The sequence below is a fragment of the Nerophis lumbriciformis genome, linkage group LG18, assembly GCF_033978685.3.
Source record: "Nerophis lumbriciformis linkage group LG18, RoL_Nlum_v2.1, whole genome shotgun sequence".
NCBI lineage: Eukaryota > Metazoa > Chordata > Actinopteri > Syngnathiformes > Syngnathidae > Nerophis > Nerophis lumbriciformis.
Genome location: NC_084565.2, coordinates 30,044,544 through 30,058,832, shown reverse-complemented (window position 1 = coordinate 30,058,832; position 14,289 = coordinate 30,044,544). Strand labels below are relative to the sequence as shown.

General features: G+C 37.4%; 2 protein-coding genes across 6 annotated transcripts in view; one reads left to right on the top strand and one right to left on the bottom strand.

Moving 5' to 3' along the window:
* The window catches only part of LOC133617783 (very long chain fatty acid elongase 1-like), a 47,135-nt gene that overhangs the window by 10,476 nt on the left and 22,370 nt on the right, over positions 1-14,289 (top strand). The window contains exon 1 of one of the 4 annotated variants that reach the window (XM_061978001.2): positions 12,170-12,431. The exons of the other annotated variants lie outside the window; for them this stretch is intronic. The gene's annotated coding sequence lies outside the window, so the exon portion shown is untranslated. Of the gene's footprint in view, positions 1-12,169; positions 12,432-14,289 lie in introns of those variants that run through there. 4 annotated transcript variants of the gene reach the window in all.
* Positions 1-14,289, bottom strand: part of mob3c (MOB kinase activator 3C) — a 75,773-nt gene that overhangs the window by 39,743 nt on the left and 21,741 nt on the right. The window lies entirely within an intron of this gene.

Below are 14,289 nucleotides of genomic sequence, written 5' to 3'. Positions count from 1 at the left end.
GTATTTTGGGGAAAAAAGCAGGTTGTCTGTTTACTTTTAGTCGTGGGTAAACATGAAAGTGAATATTTATTTTCGGAGAAGTAGCACAGTGATCAAAGTATTTAAAAGTAATTTATTTTAAATGTTTACTTATTTTTTCAGGCAAACCTGCTTATGAAATGAGGCTGGGCACCTTCACTCCATCTAGGACATATAAGAGATGTCAGTCGTAAATTACACGCAAGGACAATGAGCCTTAACAGACTTGGCATTCTGAAATTCTTCACCAGTATAACAACTTTTAATTTCCCCTCAGTGATTAATAAAGTATTTCTGATTCTGATTCTGAACTGACTCTCTTGATGAGCTATATATACAAGATTGCCTTAGACATTGGATGTACTCATATCGATCAATTTGATTGATTGATTGATACTTTTATTAGTAGATTGCACAGTGAAGTACATATTCCGTACAATTGACCACTAAATGGTAACACCCGAATAAGTTTTTCAACTTGTTTAAGTCGGGGTCCACTTAAATTGATTCATGATACAGATATATACTATCAGATATATACTATCATCATAATACAGTCATCACACAAGATAATCATCAGAGTATACATTGAATTATTTACATTATTTACAATCCGGGGTGTGGGGTGTGGGATGTGGAGGGGGGGGGGTTAGGTTTAGTTGTTATCATTACTTCAGTCATCAACAATTGAGAACAGAGAAATGGCTATTGAAACAGTGTAGGTCTGACTTGGTAGGATATGTACAGCAAGTAAGTGGACATAGAGAGAGAGAGATCAGAAAGCATAAGAAAAAGTATCTACATTTGATTATTTACAATCCGGGGAGGGTGTTAGTTTAGGGTTGAAGTTGCCTGGAGGTGTACTTTTATTGCGGTTTTGAAGGAGGATAGAGATGCCCTTTCTTTTACACCTGTTGGGAGCGCATTCCACATTGATGTGGCATAAAATGAGAATGAGTTAAGACCTTTGATGGATCGGAATCTGGGTTTAACGTGGTTAGTGGAGCTCCCCCTGGTGTTGTGGTTATGGCGGTCATTTACGTTAAGGAAGTAGTTTGACATGTACTTCGGTATCAGGGGGGTGTCGCGGATTTTATAGACCACCACATATACTTATTTTTTCTATTGGATACAGTTTGTCTCTCACACATTACTGGGGGTACAATACAGCCATGTAAACAATAGCTTTGGTCAACCAAAATGGCTTACCGTGGCCTCGCAATACATTGCGAAAGCTTGTGCCCTTTCGAGCCCTATTAGTATATGTCATTCAGACTGATAGGTTTAGTGAATACACATTTTTTTTGCAGTTTTTGCTGTACTCTTTGAGACAAGTAGAACTGGAACAAAACAATTTAGTGGACATTTGACATTTGACATTTGTCGAAAAATCATTGAAGGAACACAGCCGGGTTGCAAACTTTTTAAGTTTAAGGCTGAGAAAGCGTTTGCACTCATTGTAAATTATTCCGCTCACATTACGACACTTGTTTTTGCTAACCTGCATTACCGTACCGGCAACCTGCACTTCAACTTTGCCCTACAAATGCGGTGCAGACATGAGCTCTTGGCAAGGCATTTTACTGATTAGTCACGCCCCCTCTGCCACGCCATGTTTACAGCTTTTTGGTTTACTACTACCTATTACCTTTTCAGCATTCAAATTCCCTTTTAATGACGTTGCCTGTACCTGCGGAATGAGCTCATTCATATTGATGTGACACCAGCTGTGGAAAGTTCCAGAAATGTGAGACACCTGTGGAAGTGGTGAGGGAGGAGATGTAGGCGTGGCATGGACAGATGGGTGAAGGTGAAAAGGAGTAGGGGTGATACTCTCAATTCTCAAGCACCCACCCCCAGCGGCACCACCACCACCCATGCCCTCACTCAGACACTATGAAGTAGAAGAGGTCTGTGCTTAAACCAGTCTAGCAACATTCCAGTGCTATTGGGGGCTGAGGGGCTCTAACATTACTCGGTTGATTATCTACCGTTTAAGCAATTATTCCCGTAAGGTCCCGTACAAAACACAAAAGAGTAAGAGACAGGAAGTGTAAGTGCCTCACGATACAGTCACGCGTCTACTTCGTAAACAAATACAGTGCAGCCAAGTCTCTGGCTAGCAGAATTGCCAAGGAGAAGCCGTAGCTTGAAAACCCTCTTCAGTCATTAAAGTCTACAGTTTGAGAACACTTCACCTTCTCTGTGAACTGGACAATTGGATAAGACAAAATCTTTAAGAGTGAATCAGGAATAATTATCAAGACTCTTTTTCAAACGGTTACTATTGAAAGCAAAAACCGTAAACTATTATGTCTTTTTTCACTTTTTTTTTTTTTATAGCTTTATTTTGTAAGATAATTAACTGCTTGCAGTTTGCAATGTTTTAGGCTTCATTTAAAAAAAAAAAAGCATACACTTGAGGTCATTTACACAAAAAGGTAATCCGTTTAGTTTTAGGTTTTGCGCACTTATTGTTCTAAAAATTTGCTTAAAACCGAGGTACTTACCGAACTGTGATTATGGCGTAACATTTCCCCCCTAACCTAAAATCTATTTTACAGCCCATACTAATTAACCCTTCCTATTCCATCTCCGTTACGTGTTTTGTTGGGCGCAGTTTTACTTTATTTTATTTGTATTGTTTTTTTTGCTTCTCTCTGATGCCTCTTTCTCTTTGAATACCACAACCAGTTGGTTCCAAAACTCTGGATCGTGCATAAGTCAAGCTCTTTCCGTGGTGCACCCGCAGCAGATTTAAACATTTATCTGCGATCATCTCAAACTGCCATATGACTTGTTTCCCAAAGATGTCTTAGATCCAAACGGTCAAAAAAACACTTGTACGGCCTTTTTCTTTTATCTAATCTTATATCACAAACATAAACATTTGTATGGTCTTTTAATTAATAAAATTAAAATTAATTTAAAGTAATCTAGCAATTAGTTTTATTCGAATAATCAAGTAATCTGATAAAACACACTTTATAGCCTCAATGCATATTTTAGGGAAAATTGTTGAAATAAATCATAGTTTTGTTCATTCTTTTAATAATAAATGTACATCATCACGTTGAAATTGCACTTTTAACATTAGTGCAATAATTTAAAAAATGTAAATGACTGCTGTTTACCGCCGCATAGATAATGCACTGTGTGTGTGTGCTCTCTATCGCAGCGGCTGTGCAGAAATTATGTCCAAGTTTTTAAAATTCTGGGCACTCCATGCGCTCCGGATTCGATCAGTTTAGTTACACTCGTTTTAATATAAATATTAATAATAGCTTTTTTCTAATCGATTAATCGTTGCAGCCTTATCATTTTTTAAGTATTTATTCATGATTAATTGCAGTTTGTCTGTAGTTGACTCATGATTTGCAGATTAAATACGTTTTATTTTGTAGATTTAACCATTTTAATTTTAATCAACATAGGACTGGACAATTTATTTGACAAACACTATCTCATAGGGCTGTGAATCTCTGGGCACCATACAATTCCATTTCATTCGATTCGTGGGGGTAAAGATTCGATTCACAATCGATTTTCGATTCAAAATCAATTATTTTTAATAACATTGGGTGCCAGGTCTATGATTCCTCCATAAAATAGATAAACAACTGAGAAAACTGGTTTTGTTTAATAAAATTCTACTCAAACATTTAATAAAGTCAAATACAAATAAGGAAACAAGAGAAGTATCCCACAGTTATCTTTTCTAAACTAAATCTGTATAGTCTATATGGGCATCTACATCAACAATATAATAGGACCGGTTCAAAAATAAATAAATAAAAATCGATGTTTTATTTTTTTAATCAATTAAGAATCGCGATTAATTTGACATTTTTTTTGACACCTATCTCACACACGATCATACTCACATGCGCATACTATTTCTGACAAAGGCTCACTTCAAAACCAAACATATTATAAATGACAATAAAAACTATTCCCTGCGGTGGTGTGCTAACGCCGTCTTTGGCTCAGATGAGAGTGTAACCCTTCGGTCTCCACAGTGATTTGAAGCTGTGGCCCCAATATAGCAATTGCTGTTAACAGTGACTACATTTCCTTGCATTACATTTTTTTTTTGTATTTTCACACCATGTGAAGTCCCAGTGTCTATGCACACTCTAATGCGACTATTGGTCATACGGGGTGTGCCTCCCGTACGCCGGGGAACGCTTATTTCCTGTTGGCATGGATAAATGTATTGCTTTTCCGGTTGACCTATGACTTCAAACCAAAACAAGGCATCCTCACAAATCACTATAAAGATTGCACACATAGGTCAACAGCCCACTTCTTGTTGTACCTGATGTCCACTGTAATATTGGCACAGATTATAAATACATCTCTAATGGCTATGCTGATGTTAGATAGCAGACCGCATCAAGAAAGGATCTTAGATTGCGCCAGGAAAATGACAGATTTCTGCATTCTTGTAACCACGGGCTAAATCACAGAATTGGCCAATAAAACAATCCGCTATTAAACGCAAAAAACACGGAAGTTTACATATATTTAAGTGAAATGCTGTCATTGTGAGAAGAAGGAACATTTATTTTGGAAAACAATGTGTCCAGTACCGCTCATTCATCCCTAAAACACTCACTGCCCCATCCTGAACTGAACAACATTTATTTTGGAAAACGATGTGTCCAGTACCGCCCATTCATCCCTAAAACACTCACTGCCCCATCCTGAACTAAACAATGTGGAGAAGGCCACTTGAAACACCGACTAAACTACTAAGCTAAACCTAGCACGGACGATCCATAAACCCACAGCACATCTCATCTGCCTGTGTTGCTGTGAATAACATCATCGATGTAAGATCAATGTACATAACAGGACACCAATCGCTCCTTGAGTCCGTCTTTTTTTCTTTTTAAACAGCTTTAAAAGTTGTCAAGCTCAGAACAGCAACAACCATTAAAATAACAAAACTGTGTGCAACAGTTGGCCTGACTGCGCTAACAAAATAAAGGTTTTAAAAATACCTTACACAAGCATATTGTACTTAAACATTTGATGAATTTACAAAATTTTTTGTTTTTTAACTTAATACTAGTCAAAATTGTCCAAATAAGTGTTGCACCAATAAATGTAAGGATGTTTACATTTAATTAACAAACATTTTATTAAATTAAATTTATGACACAAAAATCATTCACTATGGTGTTAATATAAATGAGTGTAAAGGGTAAAAACATTTTTTTTTTAAATTTAAATGGAAAAACTGAATTTTATTGTTTTTTTAATATTGCTGTTATTTAAATGTATTATTTCTGTTTTATTCTACTTGTTGTGGTTTATTTGTTACTAATTTATACCAGTTATTCTTTTAAAACAAATTTTAAGTTGTGTTTTGGTGGTACAATAAATACTCAAGATTTCAAATTAATGAATCATCATGTTATTAATCGTGATTACAATATAAATCAATAGAATCCTGATTTATTATTTTTGCCATTAATTACTAACAGCCCTACTGTTAGTTTAGATGTTGAATGTGCAAAATAATCCCTTAATTTCAAAGTGTTAATCTGATAATTTAAGTACACCCTAAAATCAGTGTTTACTATTTTGACAGATGTCTCTTACTACATACTAGCTAAAGTAGAGTGACTTTTTATTTTTTTTTGGAACAACAAAGCTGCACAGCAAGTTTGGTATGACATTAACAGTAAAGTGGAATGACACCTGCTTGTTACTGTTAATTTGGTCTTGGCTCAGACTTGGATTTTGCTTTGCACTCTAATGTGTTTTTCATCTTTCGTTTGCTTGTTATGTAAACCTGTGTTTTTCTCCAATTGATGACCGTGGCAAGAAAAAAAAACAATTTATGACACAATGCATCTTACAAGAGTTTCCCTGATAGGACCATTATTTAGGCCCACAGAAATATTTTTAAAGATGTTTTGCTGTGTGGCCTGTGGTACATGACACAAATATTGGAAGACTATTTGAACACTTGGCTTTGAGGAGGTTTGCCAATGGTCAAAATATTTCTGCAAGTTTCCCCAAAATAGTAGTTATATAGTAAAGTAATTGGACGATTGGAATTACTTTTTATTGATTCCCAGGAATATGCCGAAAAATATTTTTTTAACAAATTGTAACATATCCAAACAGACAAAATTAATAATACTTTAAAAATGGTTTTTTTAACAGATATGCATGTAACAAAATAAGCTAATAAAAATACTGTAGAGAAGATATCTGCTAGCAATGTAACTTACTTGTGTTAATTTGTGCACTAATCGGCTGCCAATGTCACATTGTGTAATTGGTGTATTTTTCTTCATGTTTTTCTATAAATGTGTATATTCTATTTATATTTCCGTTTACTTAGTTATTGTTTATGTTTTGCACTGAGGGTAGAAACTTTGCCCAAATTTCATTGAACTGGTGTAGTGTGTATGCTTTTACAAGGACAATAAAGATTTCTTATCTTATATAGGACAAACAAATTATCAAAATGTATTTTTTCAAATTTACGCCTTTTAATGGGATTTTTCAATGATTATTGTAGTCGGAAAATAATGAAATATACAAACAATATTTTTGTCATAAGCAGATTCATAGAACGTAATATTTTAAAATATTGTGTATGATTTTAAATAATACTAATTACATTTTCATTTATGTCTATCCTCTATCAAGTTAAGTTCTAACATCTCGCAATTTTATTTTGCATTAACAATTATATTAGTTTTAAATTTCAGGATCTTTTTTCTTGGACAGTAACTGATTACCCGTATAGTGGAGATCACATTAATTCCATACTAATAATAGAGATGATGATCATTTCAACAAAATTGTGATTTATTAAAAAGTGATTATGGGGGGGGGGCAGAAATATCCCAAAGAGAGTCATGATCTCTGAAAATTGTAAGTCACATTTTTTTGCAGAATCGTGCTGCAGGTCTAATCTGCAGTAGGGGGAATGTTTTTAGCTTTCTGTTTTGGATGTCTTCCATGCCCACTGCACAGCAACTATTTGACATGGTTCAACAAGAACCAAGACGTGTTCAGCGAGTCTGTCCTTGACAGCAATGTCCGACTCCTCGCACTAATGTGAGAAATGGCGATCAGTGTTGGCGTTGGCTGCTTAGGCGCATTCTTTTGATGTTTGTCCTGAACATGGCTGGCAACAATATCTCTCTTTGGGTGCAAAGCTTAATTGTAATAATTATGTGGCAGCATATTAAAATGCTTAAACTCCACACCCAGCATCACATCACTGATGCAACAAGTATATGAGGTCATAGATAAGCCAGAGATTGAGAGATGCATTGTAGGACACAAAAAGGTATATCTGCAATACATCTTGTCTCTGGAATTTTACTTCTGCTTACAGTGGATTATCATCAGGGAATGTGGGGTGGCGGCAGACGGGGAGCAAATACTGGGGAGGGTGGAGGCTTAGATAATCTATATATGGGCAAACCCATATAAGTACGTTTGGCACACATTGATGCCAACACAAAAAATAATGTAAAACAGTGTGCAAAGCGATCTAAAACTGCTTGCAGGGCTAACTTTCAAATGGATGAACTTTGTTTTTTGATGGTTTGGCATTGTTTAATGAGTTGTAATGTTGTAACATCCATCCATCCATTTTCTACCGCTTATTCCCTTCGGGGTCGCATTTCTAGGTTAAAAAAGAGGAAAACATAGGTACCCTTTAAAAAAGAGCATTGGACTGTGTGTGTCTCTGGACGGATGCTTCAGTCTGCTTTAATTTAGTTGGCACATGTCCTATAGAGCAGTGGTCCCCAACCTTTTTGTAGCTGCGGACCGGTCAACGCTAGAAAATTTGTCCCACGGACCGTGGGGTGGTTTTGTCATTAAGAAATACAATCATGTGTGCTCACGGACTGTATCCCTGCAGACTGTATTGATCTATATTGATATATAATGTAGGAACCAGAAATATTAATAACAGAAAGAAACAACCCTTTTGTGCGAATGAGTGTAAATGGGGGAGGTAGGATTTTTGGGTTGGTGCACTAATTGTAAGTGTATCTTGTGTTTTTTATGTTGATTTAATAAAAAAGAAAATTATTTTTTTATTTTTTTTATTTCTTGTGCGGCCCGTTACCAATCAATCCACGCGGCCCGGTGGTTGGGGACCACTGCTATAGAGCAGTGTTAAAAATTTTTTTATTGCTGGGTGGTCAGAAATATCTGTTTCTCAGCTGTGGTCCGTATGGGCTGCAGCAGTACTCTGTTGTAATACACTTTTCCACCACTTGTGGCAGTAATGACTATGTTAAACAAACCGAGAAGTTTCTTAAGTGCAAAAATGAGGACTAAAGTGGTGAAGCACATTCATTTTATTGATGGTTTAAAAATATTTGTTCTTAATTTAGTTTATTTATTTTAGCACAACATAATTGTATGTATGTATTTTCTGTCAGTTATTTGAGTCCCTATGCAGTATACCGTATATTACCAAATAAACGCCCTTGTGCAAATAACCGCCCATGTCCTAATAGCCGCCCGGGGTCTGACCCCATTTTGTGAAATAAACGCCTCTTCCTAATAAACGCCTATGTCCAAATAGCCGCCCATGGGCTGTTATTTGCATAATTTAGATTAAAATCATATTGACTTCATTAAACCCAATTTATAAGCTAAAAGGAAAAGCAAAGGTGCAATAATTCTGGTCATTACGGTAACAGCAGACGTTACGTGGGGATTCTGGGTAATCAACATATTGCAATGGGTGACCGCATATAGCGTAACACACACTCAACGACAACAACAAACCCACGAGGAAAAGTTTCAACATGGCAAGCAACAGCAGCAGTGAGTTGAATGAACAGGATACCGGTACACCACAACTGATGGACGGGAATACTTTAAGGGGGAAGAACAGAAAGTTTGACTTAAAGTTCAAGCTAGCGGTTGTGAAGTATGCGGAGCAGAATTCTGGTTTGGCAGCGGCCAAGCAGTTTAACGTTGACCCAAAACGTGTACGAGAATGGAAACAAAAAAAGGGAGAACTACAATCTCAGTCGGCAATCGATGGAAAACGGGCTCGCTTATCTGGTGGAGGTAGGAAGAAAGGGAAAGAAAGAAAATGTTCTGCATTCTTATGAGTCATGTGGTTTGCTGACTTGGAGCACAACCAGCTGCATTTGCCAGCCCTAAATAAATAAATACCATGGTTGGCTGGGGATGGCGCCCAGCTCTGGTGTGGATTTTTTTTACTTTAAGCGTATGTGTGTACAATTGTGTAAATGCAAAATAATTAGTTTTAGGTCATTTTTATTAGAATACAATGAGAAGACATTCTAAAAAATAGAAGGTAGTAAATACATTCTGAAGTATCTAGTGTGATCCCTCCTTTTTATATTACTGCCACATTCATATCATAGCTCATTTCTAGGACTGGTATGAAACTATTTTAAGTTATCAACAGAAGTATACACAAATAGGGTCGTGAAATTAAATAATTTGTGGAATTTACTGTAATTGACAGAAATAGTTGGGAATTTACATGATAAGAAATGAGTTGAAAATAATGTCAAATACTCCAACAGAGAGCTTAAATATAGTTGACTGTAAACAACCATGTTTTTGCTGTTGGTGTGAAACTCCTACACTTGTTGTACTTGTTTTTGAACTCATCAGCACTATTAATGCTGGCTAAGCGGTTTGCTCCATACATTGGTTCTGTTGCTGCTGTTTTGTGCAATATACTTAACTGACCATGCGGTCAAAAAAAACCTATTTTCTGACAAATGCATCACAAAGTGTTGCTCTTTGATCCCCATAAGTGGGATTGACTTGAAATTTCTCACACTGCTCAGTGGGCTCTATAAACCCCCCACTGTAAGCTAAGGTAGGGTGTAGCTGTATCTACACAGACTTAGTACCCGTTTTTATGGGGCTGACCAGCACGTGTGTATAACATTTTAGCAAGTTTGATTGAAAAACATCAAGTAAAACGTCTTTGCAGGGGCAACAAGTCGGACAACTACCTTATTTTCGGACTATAAATCGCTCCGGAGTATAAGTCGCACCGGCCGAAAATGCATAATAAAGAAGGAAAAAACATATAAGTCGCACTGGAGTATAAGTCGCATTTTTGGGGGAAATTTATTTGATAAAACCCAACACCAAGAATAGACATTTGAAAGGCAATTTAAAATAAATAAAGAATAGTGAACAACAGGCTGAATAAGTGTACGTTATATGACTCATAAATAACCAACTGAGAACGTGCCTGGTATGTTAACGTAACATATTATGGCAAAAGTCATTCAAATGACTGTAACATATAGAACATGCTATACGTTTACCAAACAATCTGTCACTCCTAATCGCTAAATCCCATGAAATCTTATACGTTTAGTCTCTTACGTGAATGAGCTAAATAATATTTGATATTTTACGGTAATGTGTTAATAATTACACACATAAGTCGCTCCTGAGAATAAGTCGCACCCCCGGCCAAACTATGATAAAAACTGGTCAACAGCCATTCAGGTCACACTGAGGGTGGCCGTATAAACAACTTTAACACTGTTACAAATCTGCGCCACACTGTGAACCCACACCAAGCAAGAATGACAAACACATTTCGGGAAAACATCCGCACCGTAACACAACATAAACACAACAGAACAAATACCCAGAACCCCTTGCAGCACTAACTCTTCCGGGACGCTACAATATACACCCCCCGCTACCCCCACCCCTCAATCCCGCCCCCCCCCCATCCCCGCTCACCTCAACCTCCTCATGCTCTCTCAGGGAGAGCATGTCCCAATTCCAAGCTGCTGTTGTGAGGCATGTTAAAAAAAATAATAATGCACTTTGTGACTTCAATAATAAATATGGCAGTGCCATGTTGGCATTTTTTCCATAACTTGAGTTGATTTATTTTGGAAAACCTTGTTACAATGTTTAATGCATCCAGCGGGGCATCACAACAAAATTAGGCATAATAATGTGTTAATTCCACGACTGTATATATCGGTATCGGTTGATATCGGAAACGGTAATTAAGAGTTGGACAATATCGGAATATCGGCAAAAAAGCCATTACCGGACATCTCTAGTCATGGCTGTCTTGAGTTTCCAATAATTTCTACAACTCTTATTTTTTTGTGAGAGTGATTGGAGCACATACTTGTTTGTCACAAAAACATTCATGAAGTTTGGCTCTTTTATGAATTTATTATGGGTCTACTGAAAATGTGACCAAATCTGCTGGGTCAAAAGTATACATACAGCAACATACTTTATCAATTTTGGTGATGTAGAAAAGTTACAATCAAATCAAATTGGTTTCATGGCATGGCCTCTTAACTTCATGTGAATGAATATGATTGAAGACACTTGTTGACTTCTCTGAGCCCATTTAAATAGGGCTCATGTGATGCAGTCATTAGACTCGGTTATAAACGCGACAATGGGAAAGTCAAAGGAACTCGGCACAGATCTGAAAAAACGAATTATTGACTTGAACAAGTCAGGAAAGTCACTTCAAAGTTGCTCAAGTTTTTGTGACACACAAGTATGCTCCAATCACTATCACAAAAAAAATAAAAGTTGTAGAAATTATTGGAAACTCAAGACAGCCATGATATTATGTCCTTCACAAGTGTATGTAAACTTTTGACCACGACTGTATTTGTGGCGGGCTGAAATCATACAACAGGAAATACAGTAGGGTTGAATGTTTTGACAAATGTTTACACTTTTGTTTGTTTTTGTGCAACTCTTCTAATCGTGAACACAATGTGTTGTGAAAAAGATCATTTAAAAACAAGAAACAAGCCTATTTGCACAGAACTGTAACTCAGCAGGGAGTGGAAAGCAAACAATGGCCGCTCCTAATGATAACGGACTCCATTGATTCCTCGCCCGCTGCCTGTGAATTATATAATCTGCCCACCCCATGGAGAACAAACAGGGCGACTTGAGAGCCAGGTTTCTACGCAAGTGTGTGCGGGGTGTGGCCAGGAGAGTCTTCAGGGGTGGGAGAGGAGAGATGTTGGGTGGAATTATCCTAGCTGAAAGTCAGGCAGTGGTCAGAAGAGGGAGCGTTTTTGTTTTTGCATGTTTGAATACACCACACCTCGCTCTCTCTCTCTCAACCTCTTTCCCCTCCTCCCTCTCTGAGCTCGTCATTCATCCGCCTCCTCCAGTGAGTCAGGGAGGGTGGAGATTCGGAAGACGGCCGTACCAGCCACACTTTGTCGGTTGACTTATTCATTCACCCCCTCGTTCTCTCTTTGCCCTTCTCTCCTTCTCTCACACTGACTGCAGTTTTTGCTGTACAGAGAGGCTCCCAAAGGAGGATTTTTAACGCTGGCTCCAGTTTATTCAAGTTGGGATTTCTGCTGCTATTTTTTTTTTTTTTTTTTTTTTTTTAACACACAAAGGTAAGTCTCGCAAGTTTATAGCCTTACGCTTGGACGGTGCATGTGTAGTTCACTCCAAAGTTGTTTTTTCATCAAATTGTTTTCTCTGGTAGCGCAAGTTCACTTTTTGGCCCTTTATACCTCAACTAATGGGTGTTTCGTTTTACGACCTCATCCCTTCGTCCCTATTTGTTCATCATTAACTTGTCCCTCTTTTTCCATCCTGTGATTCATTGACTCTGGACAGGAAACACTTCAATTTAGGTGTCCTTCACTCGATGTAAACCAGCCATTTGTTGTCAAGGCTCTGCTAAGAACACATCAATGTCAATTCAGCCTTTTATGTTTTTCTAGTGTAGTTTTTTTCTGCTAGGCAAGGTCATGTGTACAAATATCATGTGAGGGGAAAATACTACACCTAGTCTTGTCTTTAAAAAAAAAAAGAGAAAAAAAACTGAAGTGCTTTTACTTTTCTGCCACTAGTCCCACTGTGTTGTTGTTTCTGCCAAACCAGTCCCATGTTTAAGTATTTTTCATCGATTTTATCTATTTAATCTAGAATTAATGCTGGAATTTATACAGTTTAAATGTGCTTTCAGTATTGGGAAAATGCTGTTTTGTTTGTCTGTAGCTTTAATGCTAATGAGCTGTGTTTGAGCGCATGGTGCACCAAGAAGTGCTATTATGCACTTTGTCCACTTTTTACAACCGCTGCACACTAAAAGCTAGAACGAGCATTAGCATAGCTTTTTCACTACGGTGCTAACTAGAGATGTCCGATAATATCGGACTTACGATATTATCGCCCGATAAATGCTTTAAAATGTATTATCGGAAATTATCGATATCGGTTTCAAAAAGTAAAATTTATGACTTTTTAAAACGCCGCTGTACGGAGTGGTAGACGGACGTAGGGAGAAGTACAGAGCGCCAACAAACCTTAAAGGCACTGCCTTTGCGTGCCGGCCCAATCACATAATATCTACGGCTTTTCACACACAAGTTAATGCAAGGCATACTTGGTCAACAGCCATACAGGTCTCACTGAGGGTGGCCGTATAAACAACTTAAACACTGTTACAAATATGCGCCACACTGTGAACCCACACCAAACAAGAATGACAAACACATTTCGGGAGAACATCCGCACCGTAACACAACATAAACACAACAGAACAAATACCCAGAACCCCTTGCAGCACTAACTCTTCCGGGACGCTATAATATACACCCCCGCTGACCCCCCAGCCCCGCCCACCTCAACCTCCTCATGCTCTCTCAGGGAGAGCATGTCCCAAATTCCAAGCTGCTGTTTTGAGGCATGTTAAAAAAAATAATGCACTTTGTGACTTCAATAATAAATATGGCAGTGCCATGTTGGCATTTTTTTTCCATAACTTGATTTATTTTGGAAAACCTTGTTACATTGTTTAATGCATTCAGCGGGGCATCACAACAAAATTAGGCATAATACTGTGTTAATTCCACGACTGTATATATCGGTATTGGTTGATATTGGAATCGGTAGATAAGAGTTGGACAATATCAGAATATCGGCAAAAAAGCCATTATCGGACATCTCTAGTGCTAACATTACAGTCTCGTTTTAACAGTAACATCATGCTAGTTAGTTTGTTAGTCAAATCGCTGAGGGAAAAAACAATCTTATCAAACCTACAGAACAGCTTCCAAGTTTGTAACTGACTAGATAGTTTTATTGTAAGATTAAAAACAACGAAGTGCATTACTTTTCTGCCACTAGCAGATGTGTTGTTGATTCTGTCAAACCAGTTAAAGTCCCATGTTTAAGTTTTTTTCATCTATGTAATCTAGAATTAATGCTGGAATTTAGACAGTTTAAATGTGCTTTCAGAAGGCC